This window comes from Myiozetetes cayanensis, unplaced genomic scaffold, assembly GCF_022539395.1.
Source record: "Myiozetetes cayanensis isolate MyiCay16 unplaced genomic scaffold, myiCay2020 scf1, whole genome shotgun sequence".
NCBI lineage: Eukaryota > Metazoa > Chordata > Aves > Passeriformes > Tyrannidae > Myiozetetes > Myiozetetes cayanensis.
In genome coordinates, this window is record NW_026086604.1 from 43,573,128 (window position 1) to 43,594,565 (window position 21,438).

A 21,438-nucleotide genomic window follows, 5' to 3' on the forward strand; every position below is an offset into this window, starting at 1 on the left:
TCATCAATTTGTAGTCTATATTGAAGCAACTTTTACCAGCAGAACATAGAAGGTACTATTTTTTTCTCTGTACAAATGTTTTTCTTTCTTTTCTTGTATACCAATTACATTATTTAGAAAAATGAAACAAAAATAAACTAGATCATTTTGACACTTCATGAACTGTAGTGCAAGATGGGATGCTTATGAAATTGTATGTTTGTTCAACAGGAAAAATGTTGAATGTGCAATCTAAATTACTTCAATAGCAAAATGATTGGTGATGTCTTTCTTGAGACATAATTTCATGAATTCTGTATACAAAATTAAATAGACAACAGATTGATATTTGGTTTTCTCACATTTATGCTGTTGGACCAGTGTGTGTGTTTTCATATTTCATTTTAGCTATATGTTCAAATCTCAAAAGACCCAAAGACTCATTATTACTTTAGGTCGTAAAATATGGCTACTCCTGGCATTCCACATATTTCAGAATATTAATTTATCTTGTTGCTCCTCTTCCTGTGACAATTAAGCTTCCAAGTTCAACTAGTCTGACAAATGTTGCAAGGTGATGTTGTTCCATTTATACTTCTGAAGTTCATTCTCAATTGACAGTCATTGCAGAAAAATTTAACAGTTTATTTTTCTTGTTTTACTTTATCTACAGCTGAGTTGTTTTAAGGGCACTGAAAATTTAGAGATGCACAGACACAAGAAGCATGAGCCGACCTAAATGTCAGCCAGCATACAAATTCAGGGACTTCAAGTCCTCTGAAAACACAATTTTATCTTTTGGGATGCATTTAGTATAAAACACTAAACCAACACATTGAAAACCTCTCTGCCCACCATTGAGCACTTGTAAAACAATGTTCATCTAATAAAGTTTAAAATCTCTTTAAAAATCTAAAACAAAAGGTAATTAAACACAAAATCATACAATCACATCCATTCAACAGTACAGAAGAAAAACCTTGTTCAGAAAGTTTCTTTTTTTATTTGTTTAATGTATCAACACCTTTTTTTCCCTCTCCTTTAAAATCTGTTCTCATACTAATAAAAGAAAAACAGTGTTCTTCAGTAAACAGATTTGGATCAGGCTAGGAAAGCTAAAGTCCTGTTAGAATTAAATCTGTCCAAGGATGTCAAGGGTAAAAAGAAAAATTTCCATAGGTAAATTGTTGGTAAAAGGAAGACTGGAGAAAAAGTCAACCTTCTCCAGAAAGAAATGGGAGTCCTGATTACCTGGAATATGGAGAAGTATGAAGTAGTCAGAGACTTCTTTGCCTCAGACTTCACTGGCAAGTGCTCTAGCCACACCACCAAAGTCACTGAAGGCAAATGCAGGGACTAGGAGAATAAAGAACTGCCAGCTGTAGGAGAAGATCAGATTCAAGACCATCTAAGGAACCTGAAGGTGAACAAAGCAACGGGACCTAAAGAAATGCATCTATGAGCCCTGAGGAAACTGGTAGATGAAGTGGTTAAGCCACTATTCATCACATGTGAGAAGTCATGACACTCCAGTGAAATTCCTGCTGACTGGAAAAGGGGAAACGTAACTCCCATTTTCACGAGGGGAAAAAGGAAGACCTGGAGAACTACAGGCTAGTGAGTATCAGCCTGGTTCCTGGCAAGATCATGGTGCAGATCCTCCTGGAAACTGTGTGAAGGCACATAGAAAATACTACAGTGATTGGTGACAACCAGCATGATTTCACTAAATGTAAATTTTTCTGACAGATCTGGTGGCCTTCTATTGGGGTTGCAGTTTTGATGGATTAGGGAAGACTAACTGATGTCACCTACCTGGACTTTCACAAAGCATTTGACACTGTCCCACATGACATCCTCATCTCTAAATTGGAGAGACATGGATCTGATGGATGGACCACTTGGTGGATGAGGAATTGGTTAGATGGTTGCACTCAAAGAGTTTTGGTCAACAGCTTTATGTCCAAGTGGACTGCAGTGACTTGTGGCATTCCTCAGGGATCAGTACTGTCAGTGGGACTGTTTAGCATCTTTGTCAGTGTCATGGACAGCAGGATTGAGTCCAATCTCAGCAAGTTTGCTAGCAACACAGAGCTGTGTGGTGTGGTTGACACACTGAGAGAAGGGATGGCATTCAGAGGGACCTTCTTAGAGGTGGACCTGTGCAAACTTCATGAAGTTCAGCTAGATCAAGTGCGAGGTCCTTGGTCCTTGACTGCACCTTGGTCAGGGCAATCCCAAGCACAAGTACAGGCTGTGAAGAGAATGGATTAAAATAGCCCTGGGAAAAAGGACTTGGGGGTATTTGTTGATCAAATCAACATTACCTGTTAATGTACACTTGCAGGCCAGAAAACCAACCGTGTACTGGAGCTAGATCAAAAGAAGAGTGGCCAGAATGTTGAGGGAGACGATTCTGCCCCTTTATTCTGCTCTTGAGAGACCTCATCTTGAGTCTTGTGTCTAATTTTGGGCCCCCCCAACACAAGAAGGACATGGACCTGTTGGAGAGAGTCCAGAGGAGAATGATGAAGATGATCAGAGGGGTGGAGCACCACTCCTATGGAGACTGTGTGAGAGAGCTGGGGGACTGTTCAGCCTGGAGAAGAGAAGGCTTCAAGGAGACTTTATAGCAGCCTCCCAGTTCCTAAAGAGGGTCTACAAGAAAGATGGAGGGACTTTTTACAGGGTGTGTAGTGATAGGACAAAGATGAATGGCTTCAAACTGAATGAGAGTAAATTTAGTTTAAACATTAGGAAAAAAATCTTTACTGTGAGAGTAGTGAGATATTGGAATAGGCTTTCTGGAGAAGTTGTGGATGTCCCACTCCTGGAATTATTCAATGCCAGGTTGGATGAGGTTTTGAGCAACCTGATCTAGTGGGTGGCATCCCTGTCTATGTCAGAGTGGTTTGAACTAGATGATTTTTGAGGTCCCTTCCAATCCAAACCATTCTATGATTCTATAAAATCTGGATGCTGGCTCTTAAATGTTGCATATCAATGACCTATGGACAGGTGAGCTCATCCTGCTAATCTGTAGCCCTTTATGAACCTTTATAACTGAGTATTCAGATGCACAAACTTTTACTTTTCAAGGGAAAGAACTTTTATGTATTTACTTGGACTAATTTATTACTTAAACTGGGTTAATACAGTAAGACAACTTCTGACTATATATTTAGTGAGAACATGCTGCCACACACAGCATGAGCCCTGAGAGAAATCTATTTATAGAATAAAAACCTCCTCTACCCTTTTTGCTATACAAAATACAACCACACACATACAAAAAACCTTGAGATGCAGAGATGTGAGAACACTGTATATTTTAAAAGGTTTTTTCCATTCCAGCAGCTCTAATTGTGTATGAACTTAACCTTTAGAGTTCAAATATTATTCCCATGCCATGATCCGGACAGTCCTTAAAAGCTTCCAGAGGTTTGATGCCAGATTTATTTTTCTTTACATAACTTCTGATAAACAATTAAAAATTGCATTATAAATGTGTAGCATCTTATACCTTTAATTGGGAAAATTGGATAATCAGAGTAATGTGTACCTCCCAGTCTAACAACTAAACTCATCAACAGCCATGCTCTAGTTTCCAGAAAAAAATGCTTTAGCTGTTGCTAAGTTACGCTTAATATCCATTGAATTACACGTGAAACCTATGTTAATTCCAAATACAGTCATTATGAGTGGCAGTATTACAAAGAATACTGAATAGATTTGAAATAATAGAAAACCAAATTAAAGAGCTGTCATCACCTTTTGCTACATTTTCCTCAGCATTTCTGAACCTTTCTCTTTTTTTTAAGATAGCTTATCTGTCAGGTGAAACAAAAATTATAAAGTAGTCTCATTGGTACAAACCTCTGTGATACAAAGGCCAACTAAAATTTCAAAGTACAAATCAGAGAATAAAAACCAGGAAAAGCAGCTGGGATACGCTGATATATACACTAAATTCAAAACAAATTCAAAACAGCTATATTTTGCTGTGCTTTTAAAACATGTTCTAACTTGTCACTGTTTCTTCTGCTACTACTGTAATTACACTTTAGACTAAGCCCAAGGAAGTTTTAAAGTAGAACAAGTTTTACCAAGCAGGTGATGACAATTTCTTTTCACTGCCACAGTCCTGACCCTCCAGTCCCTGCCTGTGTGATTTTGAGTAGCACTGACACTTCTATAGCTGGGCAGAGCTGTGCTCACTAACAGTACTTTCCAGTGTAGGACAAATATATGGCCAACTTGAGAATACTTGATGGCCAAGGAGATCATATCCAGACCTTTGGCTCATGCTTAGGTGTCCTGCCACCAACCTACCTGCTTGGACTGCCCTCAAGGAAAAGAAAAATTACATAGGACACTTATGAATTTGCAGATATATATTCTTAAAAACTTAGCTTAGGACACTCCCACTGGGATCCAAAAGTCAAAGGACTTCCTGTGCTTCTTGTAAAGTAATGATGAAGCTGTGTATTAGGCATGTTCTCTGTAAGTACAAGAGCTTTGGAGATGACATTACTATTGCCCTAGTTATAAACTGAATCAGTGCATATCATATTTTGTCTTCCTCTTCAGCTAAAATTCTGTTGTATCTGAAATGAATATTGCTATTCATCCTTGTAGGTGAGACACCAGTGTCTGTGATAGTTTTACTTGTGCTGCTGGCAGAAATACTGTAGCCTTTATTAGATCTACCATCTCTTTGCACGATATTTCAGACCACAGATTCTACTTACATGGACTACACATAGCTGCATGAGTAAAAGTGATTTCCATAGGGTAAGAAGTGCTAGAAATAGTTTCCATAAGGTCTGTTATGCTCTACCACTGTAATTACAGCACAAGGTTGTCACAGATCATTCACACGAATAGAATAGAATAGAATAGAATAGAATAGAATAGAATAGAATAGAATAGAATAGAATAGAATAGAATAGAATAGAATAGAATAGAATAGAATAGAATAGAAATTTCAGTTGGAAGGTACCTACAATGACCACCTAGTCCACCTGCCTGACCACTTCGGGCTGACCAAGTTGAAGCATATTGTTAAAGACACGGTCCAAATGTCTCGCAAACACTGAAGAACTGGGGCATCAACCAGGTCTCTAGGAAGCCTGTTCCAGTGTTGGACTGTTCTCTCAGCAAAAAAATGCTTGCTGATGTCCAGTCTGAACCTCCTCTGGCATAGCTTTGAACTATTCCACACATCCAGTCACTGGATACAAAGGCAGAAGAGATCAGCATCTCCCTCTGTACTTCCCCTCCTCAGGAAGCTGTAGGAAGCAATGATATAACCCCTCAACCCCCTTTTCTGCAAACTAGACAAACCCAAAGTGCTCAACCACTTCCCACAGGACATTCCTTCCAGCCCTTTGCTAAAACTGCTACGGCCACTACTCCTCTGAAAGTGTGAGTCTGATCTTTCTTTCTCATTCTATCAATCACCCAGTGCCATGCACTGTGCCATGATTTACAGTTATCAGTTCTTAAAAGACTTGCAAAGGAAAATCACTAATCAAACCTCTCACTCACAGCTGTGAAGATAAGTCTCTGGTTGTGCTTAAAGAGCTTAGCAAACAAAGGTTAAGGTTTAACTATTTGAATATAATATTTAGCTAGGCCATTAATAACACAGTTGGTAGCACAGAGTGTAGATGGCAGATGTGCAAATCCAGTCGCTCCCAAATTTTTCAAAATGTATGCCAAAGCATGGTGTAGTCCATGATCCAAAATGCAAATATCATGTCTGTGGAAATTGTCCTGATTTGACTCACTGCAGCGCTGACAAACATACTGCTTTGTTCAGGTATTTAAAAGCGTGACTGTAACAAGCTATCAGCAAATAGCAGTTTCCCCTGTGCTCAAGCAAAGCAGCTGCCAGTTCTTATCAGAACTCTCTGAAGTGCAACGCTGGCTGCCACGGGTTCTTCGCAATCCTGCCTCGGATAGTTTGTACAAACACAACTTTTCCACTTATATGTCCATATTACATTAAGAAAATACATCTCTTGACTGCTTTTAGCATTGTACTATACATTCACAAGTAGTTTTCAGAGTGATTCCACTGAAAATGCCTTAAAAGTCAGACACAGTCATATTCTTTAGGTAAATCTGATTTTTTCATTTCAGAACTTGCCTGACCTTATTTTTGCCTTTGAAAGGCATACCTTTACTACTTTATCACTATCTTTTCCCTTATCCTATGTCCTGACTTACAGGCAAGAAGTGATAACCACTATAGTACTTTATACACATTTGCTCCACCTCTTTTGTATCACCTTCTTCTGCAAAAGTGTACAAATTAAGATCTGCAATCAAGACTGATCTTTCACTACTGTAATTCCCTTATGAGACTTGAAGATGAGAATATGAGGGTTTTGTATTCCAAACACAGATATTTCATTAGGAAATCTGCAACATTTTCTGTTATTTGCATGCAACTGGACCTATAAAATGCTTATTAGTAGTAGTTTGCAATGCTTACAGTAAGAGCAAAAGATGTCTTTCTGTGCTGCTTCACTGACATCGCCTGAACTATTCCTGCAGCTATGCTTCTCCTACAGATGCATAGGAAGCATCTGTCAGCATGGTAGATACTGACAGATAGTGGTTGTTATTATCATGTGGTTGTTATTATCATATGGTTGTTATTATTATATTTTATTTTCACTGAATTTTATATTGGATTCTTGTTTCAGAAGCAAAGAGGTCCTTCGGACTTGGTGCAAATTGTTATGCTGAAACAACTGAGGTCTTGTTTACCCTTCACTCTTTCAGCACCTGACTTTCCATGTCTCCGAGATGTTCTTTGAGCATCAGTGTGGATTTTAGCTGGTCATAATCTCAAGTGAAACTTCTAGCTCTTTTGGAGGGTGTGAGGACTACTAAATGCTTTACTGTTTTCACTATTTTGGATCAGATCTAATGCTTCCTTCTTCTAAGGCATGATCAAAGTAATTCATATGTGCTACTCTGATTTGCATTTTGTTGTGATTCAGTTTTAGTTGACATTTCCTGCATTTGTAAACACTGTGATTAAGTTTTTATTGTGCACTTTTCTTGTGCTGAAATGTATTACAATGTCATAAAAGTTACTTCAACTTCCATCAGACCTTCTAGCATGTCATTCTTCTGGAATATCTCTTGCGCAGTTGAGTACTTTATGCTGAATACTCTTTTGAAGTGCCATCTTTAGAGTGCTGAAAGTGGTTACCTTGCTACTTTCTTCTTCCTGATTCATCTTTACATGTTGGGTCTGATTAAGTCTTTCATTTGGGAGTGATATAGCAATATAGCAAAGGAGGGCAGTCAAGTTTTCTTTTTATTATTTTTTTTCAAAGTTCTGCCCTATCTAGTACTTATCATCTGAAGTCATCATGAGCTTATCTTTGTAGATGAGCCTTCCATTTTCCTGGTAAAAAATATCCAGATACATTTAATGTCAAAATTCCTTGTTCTCTTTGGTCCCAACTATTTGTGGCAATTCTGGCTATTAGAGGCAAAACTGGCATCAGAGGTGTAGACAGTTGAGTTGATATTGTTCTGGTAGCTTTGTCAAAGCATTACTTGGTGTATTTTCATTTGTTTGTGTTTATGGATAGCCTGTGTAGACTCCATGAACAGATGTGTTTGCACGTACTGATTTCATTTCAGGGTTGATTTTGCTAGGTACTTATTACATAGATATCTAGTTATTAACATTTCCTTGAACATACTATTAATGTTCTATATGGACTGAATATCCAATGAACGTGCCAAATCATATGAATGCAGATGCTTACAGTGCTGCATTGTGATCTACCTTTTTTCTTAATTAAGTTTCAGGGATGCATTTACTCTGATATTTTGAAAATGCTGAGGTTTTCATTTAGATCCATTTTAAGATGGTAACACATAACTCCATCTTTCTGTGTTTCTTAACCTGCCTTGTAGTCAAGAACACAGCATGACTACTGCTGAATTCCTGTGTCCTATAGTTACATCCCACTGTGTGCCTTGTGCTATTCTGATGATGTGTGCAAGACATCCACATGAGGAGTTTTGTGCAGTGACACATCACAACCATCTTCCCTACTTTTACGTTTAGGCAATAGGATGAAACTTATACTCACTACAGGCTGTACAAGTGACCATGTTTGTTCTAATTTTTCTTGGAATAATACACATAGCATATAATACTGAACCTTTCTCTCTCTTTTAACTTTTGTGTTTCCTCATGCCACTACATGTATGTCATTGCTGGCATTAGCAAGAAATCTCATTTGTTCTTCAGATGTCTTATGTGTACTTCTGTTTTGGAAACAAATCTTGAGCAGTATTTTTTTTAACACCTAATATTTGATTTCATTAAGTTTAATCCCCTTTATTATTTAGTGCTAATCTATGAACTCTATGTGGCCAAATGTCCCCTTATTAAGTGACACAGTAGGCCATGGTTTCCTGCACAGAAACGTCTCTTCACTAAGATCTGTACTTCTTCTCCAGTGAACTTAACTTTAAACATTCATTTGCTGTCTATTTGTCCACAAGGAACTTCACCTCAAATGCTAACTCAATTACTTTCTTTTATTTGTAGGATTTTTCTTTAGGGGCTTCCGATTTCCAGTTTCATAAGAACTATCTGATGGTTTCCCACATTCATTATAGGTTAACCTATAGTATTCATTATGGGCTGTTTGTTTGTTTGCTTGCTTTTCCTGATTCTTCCTCTTCCCCCCCCACCGCCCCCATTTTTTTTTCGCAGAAGTATTGACTTCCATAGGGCAAAAGAATTAATTTTTTTCTTAAAAACTATTCAAATCAGTTTCCTTGTTATTATCACGGAGGCCTTTTCCTCTAGAAGATTTTGTCTTAGAAGCTATCAGAGAAGTAACATTATATTTTGCTATGCAGTTTGGTTTGGTTTGAAATTACCAATGTGTTCCTATGAAATAGTAATTTCAAATTAAGACCAGGTTTATGCAAAGCAAAAAAACAGAATCTGGGAAATTAGAGTACTGACTGATGAGAAATTATCCAGGTGATTCTCAAAATGAGAAAAAGTAAAATGAAGTTCTTAGAGGAAAGTATCAGTGAAGGAAAGCAATGGTCAAAAAGAAGAACGAAGGAAAACAGGGGCATACTAATATTAAGGAGGAAAGCAGCTCACATGTTCTGGATACTCCTGGTATAATCAAAAAAAAAAAAAAAAGAAAAAAAAGAGAAAAGTGGAAACTATATAATTTGGTGTAATTTACAAGCTGAAACAGGCTACTATAAAAGCTCAGATTCTACTGTTACAATTTCCTACCATTACATTTCCAAACTCCTTTTAAAACATGTCCTTATTCCTCTTTTAAAGAACCAATTTAGTGTTACCATTAGCATTTGATGTTTTGTTACCAGGTGATTTTACATATGTAATAAAGTGGACTGAGAGTATTAAGCCTTGCATTTTGTTTGTCTCCGGAATTGTCCAAACAAATATTGTCATTGTAAGGAAAAATAAACTATATATACTAGATTTTTTCTTAAGTTAAATCCAAAGAAATTGGACCTTCTCTGTCCAACTCTGGGAACCCTTATCCAGTAGAGGTTATAACTTCCACAATGACAAATGATTACTTTTGAAGTCCCACAGAAAACAGGTCCTACATCGTAGCATGGGAAGAATTTTACAGCTATGTTTATCAACATCATTTGTTGTTGAAGTCTGAGAGCAGGAAGGGGACCTTTCCATTTTCACCATTACTTTCAGAAAAAGAGAAACAGAGTTTCTGACAGATACAATGGCACATGACAGTTCAATATACTTCATGTTTAATCTAGGATTATCAAATTAAAATCGTTTAATCTAGAACTATCAAATTAAAATCTTAGTTTTATATTGTCAGGTCTGCTGTGTGTTATCATTTCTTTCAGTAGATGAGGTCCTTGAAGGGAAGTTTCCCTTCTTATGTGGGACAAATATTGATCTGTTTTCTGTCTTAAATGCCTTGTCAGATCATGATCTTTGTTTATTCATGATTTTTCAGATTTTACCATTTTGATTAATTTTTAATACTCTATTGTCTGAACAAGACTAAAGACCATTACTTTTTGTACTTTGTAAGTGACAGAAGTGCCTGAGTGCTTCAGACTAGTGCATTTTTTGAGTCCACTTTCTTTCTACCATTCTATAAGAAAGGTATTTCTTGTTCACACAGCGGGGTATTTCAGGTACTACTGTATCAATAAATAAATCATTCTGCTTCCCACCCTCTACCCCCAGTCAGTCCCTCTGGGCTAGAAAGAGTTGCCTATAACCTCCCTGTAATAACTGAATTTCAAAACATTGCTATCATAAAATCTGTTTGTTTTTTTCTCCTTAGGACACTGATGCATGCAATTTCCCTTTCTTGATTGTAGTCATTGTGTTGGGGTGAGAGCAAGAGCACAAATAAGAGGCTGTCCAATAAAATATCATCCTTCCTCTATCATTCTCACTGTCAAGAATATCTGGGATGAGTGCCTTGCTTTTGTCTTGCAGAATAAATAAAAATTTCATTCTCTTTTTTAAGGGCATATTTTCAATTACTTTTCCCAAGTGTTATTAAAAGGAGATTTCCAGCTTTTCTCGCTAAGGCAGAGATAGAACAAAGAGAAATCTCCTGGAATTATGAACATGAGACTGTAAGTTATTGAGCAAACAAACACAAGGCATTGTTGTTTCATTGCATGAGAGTCAGCCAGAGAATGAAGCCTTGAGAAGGATGATTTGGAAAAATACCAAGTAGTAACACTGTCTACATTTAGGACCTTATCCAAATTTTAACTCTGGTAGCCATTTCTGTGAACAATTCAAACATCAGCTCAGATTAATCAAGTTTTAAATCAGTGTATCAATGGTAACAAAACAGCATCCCCTCTTTTATCATTAGTTTTTGCAGAGTCCTTGCTTGATTATCCTGATTATTGCACAGGAATAAAACTATTTAGTGTCAAAATCAAAATTTAATAACTTTAATTTGACCATTCTTTGAACATCCCCAAAATAAGACGACTTTTTTTTTTCCCCCCCAAGGCCAGTTGACTGCCTTACTATCCTACAGTACTATGTCCAATCACCAACACAGAAGACAACTCTATATGACTCCAGCTAGGACTAAAACATATTAAACAATGTCTAGCCATTGAAAATTCGAAGAAATAGAATAAATAAAAATAAGAGAAGGGGAAAATTTGAGGACTGTGAAGAGTATTGATTGATGAAACAATAAATCAATGAGCCTCACTCAGAGTGCCGCCCAGAGTGGTGAGGTATCTTCACTGGATTCTGAAAGAATTTACAGCACACAGGTGAGCTATCAGAGACTAAAGCTCTTCTTCACTTAGTCTTCAGGTGATGTCCTCATCGGCAGTAACAAATTATTTTTTTTCTAATAAAAAGAATTTTCTAATATAAGTGATTTTTTGGGGAGTTGCAGAGGTTCTTTTGGCGTGTATTCACATTCCACTCACTTTCTTCATTTTCAATAAAATTAATGAAAAGCCCATGTCTTGAAAGAAGAATATGAAATTACTATAAAAGATACAGATGTGTGTGTTTATGTCTGTATGTACAGATGAGGATGGCATATGTAACTAATTTCCTCATTCCTTTTTCAGGGTTGTCTGTATGTCACTTTCTTCTTGCAAATGTTACCTTCTCTTCCTTGTCTTCTTCTATCTTCTGGTCATTGGGCCTTTTTAAAGTAACTTTTCCAGGTACATTTATCTCTGGGTAATATTGCAAAAAATTTTGAGTGAGGTTTTTTGGCACTAAACAGATACAGTCTCAAAGCCATGGTGAAGTATCAACATGGACACACTCCAGCCTGATTCCTTACCAACTGGAAATTTGTATTCCAGAACTTTGGGGTTCTGCAGTGCCATATTTAACTTATTAATTCTTACCTCATAATTAGGTTTCACTCACCAGAAATGACCCTCTTTTGAGATGCAAATTGTGAGGATTTTATGAGTCAGTAGAATTGGAAAGAAGATTTTTAGTAGGAAAGAGAAAGCCTATGTTGTGAAGAGTTCTCCTTGTATGTGAAAACTACCCCTCAGGAAAATAAAAACAAAAACAAACAAACAAACAAACACAAACAAAAATCAAACAAACACAAAACAGAAAAACAAAAACAAACCAAACCAAAACAAAAAAACACACACAAAAAATACAAAAAAAACCAAACAAAAACCCCCCAAACAAACAAACAAACAAACCCCACCAAAAACAAAAACGAGAAAACAAACAGCCAAAATGAGGAAAGAAAAAGGGAATGTGCTACAAGCAAGGAGACTCAGTGGAATCATGACCAGCTAATGAGGTGGCTGGTCTGCATAAGAATGGACTGAAACTACATTTACATTTCCCTGAGGATATGAGAATACACATATATTAGGGAAAGTAAGCTGCCAGTTCTGTTTGCATTGAGCAGTTTATGCATCTGCCACCAAGAGAGAAGTATGAAAAACTCTATACATTTGTACTGGTAAAGTAAAATTCTGTCATCTCAGTGGAATAACTTCTACTCTTTCAACATGGTAAACAATAAAGTTTCTTGGCCCGTTAAGAAAAGGACATGTCTTACGTCACAGTCTGTTTCTCAAATAGAACCTTATTCTGAGAGAAACTTTTTAGCAGAAGGTACTACAAGTAAAAAGAAAAAGTCTAAATGCATATGGCATTTCTTTCTTTTCCAAGAAATTAGTATCTCAGTGAACAACTAAACTCGAATTTTTATTGGCATTAGGCATTACATTAGAGCTGTAAGACTGTGTACTGAATGCGGATTTTGTTGCTAGTATGCTGCTATTTTGTGATTTATCAAAAGTTATGCCCAAAGTAATTTGCTACATTCATTCAATATTTATCGCAATAAAGTAATTATGGATTTATTAGATATCATTTATTCATGGAAACAGATTTACACAGAATTTTATTTTATGGAGACCCTACCCAGATTTTACTATTAATATTATTATCATTGTTGTTGTTTGTTCCTGTTATTACTATTATTCTCTGAAAGTAGAGAGATAGATTATTACAGGAAAATCAATGAACCACTTCTGGTAACAATTACTTTTTATGTAAAAATCATTCATTTTTAAAAGAAAAATACTGACCTTAAGATTAATTTATCATCATTTGTCTTGTGTGTTTCATTCTTAAACTGCTTTAAACAGCTAACATGTTATAAATTAATCATAACTAGCTATCTGTGGAAGAATATGTATGAGTTGCTCATATGGCCTTCAGTAGAACCATCAAAACCAAAACAATTCCACAAGTGACATTTTCCAGTATTACTTCATAAAATTTCTATTCCTGAAATTCTATTCCTAAATCAGATTCTAAGCATAACCAAATAATATTAGTATAATTACTCTCATCATCATGAAAGAAAATAGTCTTGGCTAAGGTAATCTTATTGGGAAAATCAGTTTAACTTCTAAACAGAATACCATAAAGTCTTTTACTTAATTTTATTTGTTTTAAGACATGAATACAGAAAACAAATAATTACTAGTGAAGGGAACAATAAAGAAAAAAGTGCTTTTTCTAAAAATGCTAATTCATAAAAAGTTGTGTTTCCTTGTTCATTACTCTAATGTGGAGGCTTCTGGGACTAAAACAATAAGTAATTCCTAGCATAAATGTCATCTTGAGATTGGCTGGCTACATGTATCTGCTTCTTGACCACCTGTGAGAAAGTAGCTGTGAAATAGTGAATAACATGGAGTTGCCTAGTACTGTCCAGGAAGCCTGAGGCAGATGTGGAGGTTGTTTTTTTTTTCACCTAATTGAAGAACTTATTCAGCAGGTTTCCTTCTAGAAACAAGGAGAACCTTTCCACCTATGTGGTATTTCCTGTGCATGTTGGGTGTTCCAGTCTAAAACCTTAAGATAAAGACCAATGCTAACAGACAATAATAGATTATTTGAGAGACTGGACAAAATAATTTGCTCACACTTTGCAGAGGCTGCTGATGTTTGTCTCCTGAAATCAATCTGTGTTCTGTAAATAAATTGTAAATAAACACACCTGCTTATTGGCATCAGCCAGAGAAACAGATAAAATCCCCAGCCAATTACTCCCATGTTCTAGGAATCAGGTAGTTGGCTGATTTGCAATCAGATACACAGGTTGTCTGGCCTTCAGGGGTTTTCTGTGGGAATACTTTCTGAACTGCATACATATCACCCTATCAGAAGAAAAAAGGAAAAAAATAAAAGCACCTCAGCAAACTGCAAGGATCTAACTCACAGTGTGTCAAAAGGAAAGACTCAAGGTGACAAACTTTCATGCTTACTTTCCTGAGAGACATGGAATTTGCTGCTACTAAACCAGGTCTGTCAAAAGGACAGCTCATGAAAGTGGAATGAGGGAAAAACAAGTCTCTGATGGCTCTTCCCAGTGAACTGAAGTAAAGTGTTTGATTTCACCAGGTATACTGACAGCAGTTTACACAATACTTTGTAGATGGGATTTCCTGTTAAACTGTTTCTAAGCAAGGTTAGTGGATTAGTAGGAAAAATCTTTTATTACTCCTGCAATGACCTTGCTTATGAAGAGGTGAATGTGTTGTGAAATTGTGCTGTGAGAACTTGAGTCCAGCTTGCTGGATGGACTTACACAGATAGTTTTGTAAAAAAGCTAAACTTTCTACCTGAAGAAGTTTTCCCAGGTCTCCAAGTTCCCATAGAAGTCATGTAAAAAATACATTTTATTTTGCTACCATACTGAGAGAATGATTCACTATGAATCATTTATTAAATGAGTTTAGCCTCTTTTTCTGTCTGCAGAATGTCTACAAGCTTATCACAACTTTCTTGCATATATTTGTTATTCTAAATTACTTGACAGGTCTTTTTTTGTGTGTGAATTTGTTTACTCTCTAGGTTGCAATGTGTAATGTGAAATTATAACTTACCTATCAATTTGTGACTGGTTATCTAAATCAGGCAGCTTTGTTTTGTTTCCCTGCTTGTCAAAGTACTTATTCTATGTAGGACAAGTCTCTTGGTATGGACAGTGCTCCATCTGAAGTTAAGGATGCAGATTCATGCATACAGGATCAGTCCTCCAGGATATAAGCAGAACTTTGCTGTGAAAGCATATGGTCATAAATTTAAAGTGGTTGGGTTTTTTTCTTTAGCAAAATTTTTCTAAAAGCCAATTACATCTTAATTTACTATAGGTAAGAGGATCAGAAACCCTCTTACATAAAAATCTGAATGCTGTTATTTTTTCATTATGAGCTTAGAGTCTGTTGTTGCAAAGCTCTGTAAAATTGTCTATGCAAATAAGCTGGTAGCCAGTGAATTCTAAGCGTCAGACGTGCATGCTTGGAGAGAAAAAATAAAGGTAAGCAATTTCCACCTCTATGCAAAACTCATTCTGAGCATAGTTCAAGCAAATGCTAAGGTAAGTTGATTCAAATAATCTCTTAGGTCAATGCAAACAGATGGAATCCCAAATGTTAGCTGAGCCCTTTTCTTTCTATCATCTTTATTGATAATAATAAATTTTTCATTAATCTAAATCAAATACAGTACTCATAGTAAATTAGAATTCTGAATACATCATTTACAATATGGCTTTAAAACATTATTCTATATGTAATAAACCTGTATGATCTTTCTATGTGTGTCAGGAGCACTCAGCATAACTGTGATTCCCCTTTGCAATCTCTGTGGAACTGTTCGTAGACATTGTTAAACACTTATCCAAAAGCCATGGACATGAAAAATTTAAGAAATTAGTCCAAATCTCCTCTTACCATTTTCATATTGATATACCATGATTGATTTTAATGGATGAAAATCAATTGAGATGTGCACCTACTTTGTCAGTGCAAGCTTTAAGTTGAGACACACGTACCAAAGGATACTCTCGTTTACCCCAGAGGGGTAAGACGACCTTGTAGTAGGAGGAAGTTAAAAAAAACCCTTTTATCAATGTGACATATTTATCCATTGTCCTCAGTGGCACAAAGATAAAACAGCCATCACAAGCTGAACATTCATATATTAAAACTAGCAAAAAGTTCATTTTAAAAACTAACCTCAAGAAAAAGGTTTCACTTCTGTTGAAACACTGAGTGGATTAGCTGTGGACATGAAAGGAATTGGAACAATGACTTATTTTCTAGCCAGGGATTTAAAATTTAAACTTACAACTAGACTGCGGTTGTTTCCAGATCTCATTTGCACCTTTACTTCAGGAGAAGGACAACTGGCAAGGAAACCAGCCTAGGAGCATTATCCACAGTGATAATAAACGTAGGTTGCCCCAAGGAGAAAGAAAGGGAAATTAGAAATATAACGTATGTTAGAGTTGGCGTATACTGCTGACTGAGAATTAGGCACTGACAGGCAGCAACTCCAGGGGAGCTGTCAGTGGCTCCACTAAGCTTTTTTAGCGAGTGTCATTGTAAGATAGTGGCATCAAATAAACTGGAGGCAGATTGGAAATAAAACTGCAAAAGCTTCGTAATGAAAGGGATGTATTCACATGTGTCCGTGTGGGCCATGTGTATGTAGCTGTTGTCTGTACTATCTGATTTAATAGCTAACTTTTCTTTCTATGTAACATCTTCTTCCAATCATGAAATAACTTGAGGTTTATTTCTGAGATTTCTGGTTTTTTAAAATTCACGCTGCAAGATGCAGAACGAAGCCAAAACAATTTCCTGTCCATAGATATCTCCTATGGTAGATAGAAGCATCCTATTGGCACAGAGTGGACTAGGGGAACACAGCGAGCATTTGGATGCACAAATGCTTAGCTATGCACATGCACCAGCATATCTTTCAGCCCCACCCACACATTCTCTCAATCCAACCTCGATATATCACTGAGTATACACTAAAGGCAAACCAGCACGGTACCATTTCAGGAGCAACGACACCTACTGTATATGCCTTCAAGGGACAGGTTTGTTCTATTTTTAGGTCCTACGCCTAATTTTCTAATTTTCTCTCATTGCAATATAATTTTATTGTGTAGGCTTTATGCTTCTAATTCCTCCCTTACCTTGCCCTTTAGACACTATTTCGATTTGTGTTCTGCCTGACTGGATCCACAGTATCAGACGCCTCCTTGTCAGACAGTCTGTAGGGACTCTAGCTTTATTGCCCATAACAAATAAAAGTTATCTTCCCTCTTTAAAGCCTGTGACTTGGAGAGTCTACAAGTTCAACAACACACTGTTGATGGAAGGTTATAATACGAATGAGCAGATGACACAATTAGACTGTAACCATTTGTTTAAAGGATTTAGTGCCTCCTTACAGCCTTTGTGAGCCATTATTAGTATTTTATTACTTTGCCTTGTGATGGAAGGACACACAAGACAAAAGACAGTTTTTCAGGTTTAGTTTTTTTTGGTGAAAGATCTGATAGGAAAATCCACACAAACTTATGAATTACCTCTGCTGCGCCTATAAAGCAATCCCTTGCTTGGAATATAGTCTCTAATGAAAACAGTCCTTTCCTGTCCCTTTTGTTTTCTCAGTAGTAAACAACTTTAAAATCCAGAGATCTGTGTTGAAACCATTCCCTTAGAAATTGTACTCATAGGTCTCCTTTCAGCTTTACCGAGAATCATATGTTTATATGATTAATTAAGAAGTCATTTTATTATGTTCATATTTTGTCAATTACATGGAAATAAAATTATTTTATAAATCATGGGTAAAAGAGTGGAGATCAAGAGGGGAAGAGGGATGGGGTGAGAGGACTGTTTAGTCTCGAGAAGAAGAAGCTTAAGAGGGACCTCATCTCTCTCTACAACCATATGAAAAGAGGTAGTAGTGAGGTGGGGACCAGTCTGTTTTACTGTGCCTGCAGTGACAGGACCAGAGGAAATGGTCTTAAACTGAGGCAAGGGAGATTCAGACTAGATATCAGAAAAAAAAAACCTACAAAAAAAAGCAAACAAACAACAACAACAACAATAACAACAAAAACACTGTTAGGGTGGTCAGGCATCAGAATAGGTTGCCCAGGGAGGTGGCAGACCCACCATCCCTGGAGGAGTTTAAGAGGTGTCTGAATCTGGAACTAGGTGATGTTGTTTAGTGGTTTAGGGGTTACAGTGACAGTGCTGGATTGATGGTTGGACTTGATAGTCTTAAGGGTCTTTTCCAACTTTAATGGTGAAACTATGATTCTATGACTAAATGCAAGACCAAAGAGAAATAAACTTTTCAAATGGCGCAGAATCAAGCACACAGATTTTTATTCCAAGCAGCTAAATCTTGATCATAATGTCCTAGTCAAAGGTGCAGATACAAAGGTCAGAGGCAAAAATGTTTTGAGTCAGCACTGCACTCTGTTTCAGAGTAAAGCATCTATGGACAGCAAACTGTTCGAATAACCATCTGTTTATTGACACATTACAGAGATCTCACTTTCTTTATATACCTCCTATAAGGATATTTCCAAATAAAGCAACAACTTTCCATGGGATACATTGGTTTTTTTGGCTCACAGGATACTCCAAGAAAATTATTCATTTGAGGACTTTGAGATATTCTGAGAATTAAAGAAGGCAGCTTCACAAGCTACAGTACCATTTAATGTTGTTTTTCCCTTTAATTTATAGGCATCACAAACTCCAGAGTTCAAAGCTTGTTCAAGCCTTTCAGCTTGAAATGTTAAGAGCTTTACAAAGCAAACACGTTTTTATCCTCAAAGAATGACATTTGAAAAAAAGTATCTTAAAGGCTAATAGTACATTTTGATTTTTACTTATATTTCTAGGCCAAATAGCATAGCATCTTTTTCATAGCACAGTGACAGAATGTCAGTGCTTTAATTTATTTAGTTTTTGGCTAAGAAGAAATTAGGATAAGAATTTTGCAGTAAAATATGCAATCATGGAATGACTGTAAATAGAGAAAAAAAGAAATCTGTAATTGCCTTTTATCTTAAAATGAAAATTTTTATTTCTGTATACTTCTAATTACTACAAGCAAATTAATTCAGCTATATCAAATAGCTATGTAAAAGCATTGTAGTGTAATATCTCAGTAATTAACAAGATGCAAATTAGGAGACAGGCAATAAGAATGTCACAAATAGTATGATGGACCAAAAAAAGTTATTTTAGGGTATGTCAGAAAAGCCTACCTGGTTTACATCAGTCTCTTGTTTGTCCACAGTTGCCATCCATAGCAGCAAGAAAATGTAAAAACCATCTTTAACCATTCATTACTAACAGTTAAAAAATACCAAGAAATTAAAGTAAAAATAGATTGAAATTAAAGGGAGAAAGTAGCCTATAAACATCATTAATAGATTATAAGGACTCTTAATACTCAGAATGTTTTGACCAAAATCCTGTTTCCAGTACAAAATGGAATCATCCCCTTGTGCAAATCATGATCCCTTTTAGAGCTTTTCTTGTTTAACAAAAGAAGAAACTGTCTGGAAAAAGGAGTAAGTTCTCTAAACTGATGAAATATCTAGGCTAAAAAGAAGGGGTGATTTTAAGGTACCCCCCTCTGCTGTTCATTCTGTGGCAGGCAGATATGAGCTGAGTCAAACTTCAATGCATTTGCAGCACCTCCTTAGGCAGGTGTCCCTGCAGACACCTTCAGTGCTTTTTGGAACGACCTTGCTCAGCAAACTACATAACCAAATTTTGTCTTCAATCAGCACTCAGAATGACCTATAGTAAGTCTACGATTTCAGATGTCAAATGTCACATGAGTACAAGATATGATAATCTTTCAGTTATACCAAGAGACAGCAGGAAGATGCTACTTTGCAGATCCCCTTGTAACATATATCATTAATCATAAAGTAAGTAAATAGATTGTCATAATTTCATATCAGCTGGTGACCTATTTCTGACACGCTTAGAATGAGAGTGAATACTTAAAAGATACATTCTCAATAGATATAATAACCTACAGAGTGCTCGGAAAAGATGAACAGCAGTGGGTGTTTATTTTAGGTATCCTCATTAAAAGAAGAAAAAAAAAAAAGAAAAAAAATCCAAAGCTAATCTTACTAGTAACAGTATCTTGTGAAGATGAGTATTCTAACTCTTAAACATGTCATGAATTGAAATGACGAGGTAAACTTAGGACGTGTTTTGCTATGATATTTGTTTACAAAAGAAACGGAATCCATGTATAGCACGATATAGGTGAAAAGTATTTAGGTGATTTACTGAAAGAAAGAACACAAAGAAAGAGATGAGAGAGACCTGCCCCTGGGGAGATCAGGGATGTCTGATAAGAAAGACAGGAGGTGGAATCTTTTTTTAAAACATCCATCCACAGTGAGATTTATAGTGTGCTGTGAAAGAGAGAGGTGATGCCATATAAACTATTTCTCTGCCTCATGGCAGGGTCAGCTAAAGCTATTCCAGAGTGATAGCTGAGTAAACTGTGTAAAGGATTCTTTGCATTACTCTTAGGCTTTCTATCTGAGTAATTTGTTATTTTTATCCTAGGTTTTGTTTGGGGAGGGGGTGTTATTTTTTTTTGGTTTAGGTGTTTTTTTTTTAATAACCTACAACAGGAATCTATCCTCTTGTACTGTAGCTTATTATCCTACACAAAGAAGACCTGGAGAATAATTTATTCCCTTCATCTTTACTGTCTGACTACCTTTTTCCTACAGTCCTTCCAAATAAATAATCCAATTTCTTTCACTCTTTCCTTACAAGTAGTTTTCTAGACATCTGATCATTATTTTCTTCCTGAAATGCAGCCTGGTAAAAAGTTTATGTTGTTCTAGCACAAGCCACTAAAAACAGAGTGCAAAATAATTTTAGAAATTTTACAAATGACAATCATGTTTATGCACTCAGGGCTAACAACACATCCACTGCTGCATGTCATTGCTAATTCCCAATCAGTCTGTGACCTTCTGTAATGCACAAGTCCTCCTCTGGACACCTGCTGCACAGACCACACCATTCACCACTCTCTACTCCTGCAACTCAGTATTTTTACTACTCTGTGCTTCATGTAAAATAACATTTTTAATCAATTTTTGGAAGCTCTTAGAGTCATGTATAAATCTGCTCTTTTACTCTGGATTGTTTGATAGCCCACTCACCTTGGTATCAACAGCAAATCTTGCAGGTACCATTGCAGACCATGACTTGGGCAGGACACCTTTTTGATCATACAATACAAATAACTAAATGACTTTGAATTCTCTGACTGCAAAGAACACATAGTGTTCATATTATTTTAATATAATTTTACAGCTGATCCTGTATCTACATTATAGAAGTTCTATCTAAATCACATTTCCTTGTTTTATAGTACTGTCAGAAAAACAGTGTGCAACTTCTCTAAAGTCAAAAAAGGAAGTAATTTCTGTTGTTTCTTCACTGCAAAAGGGTCTTTTAACCTGGGATAAAAAAAAATTAGGCTGGTTTGAAGTTTTTTGTTCTTTGCAAATA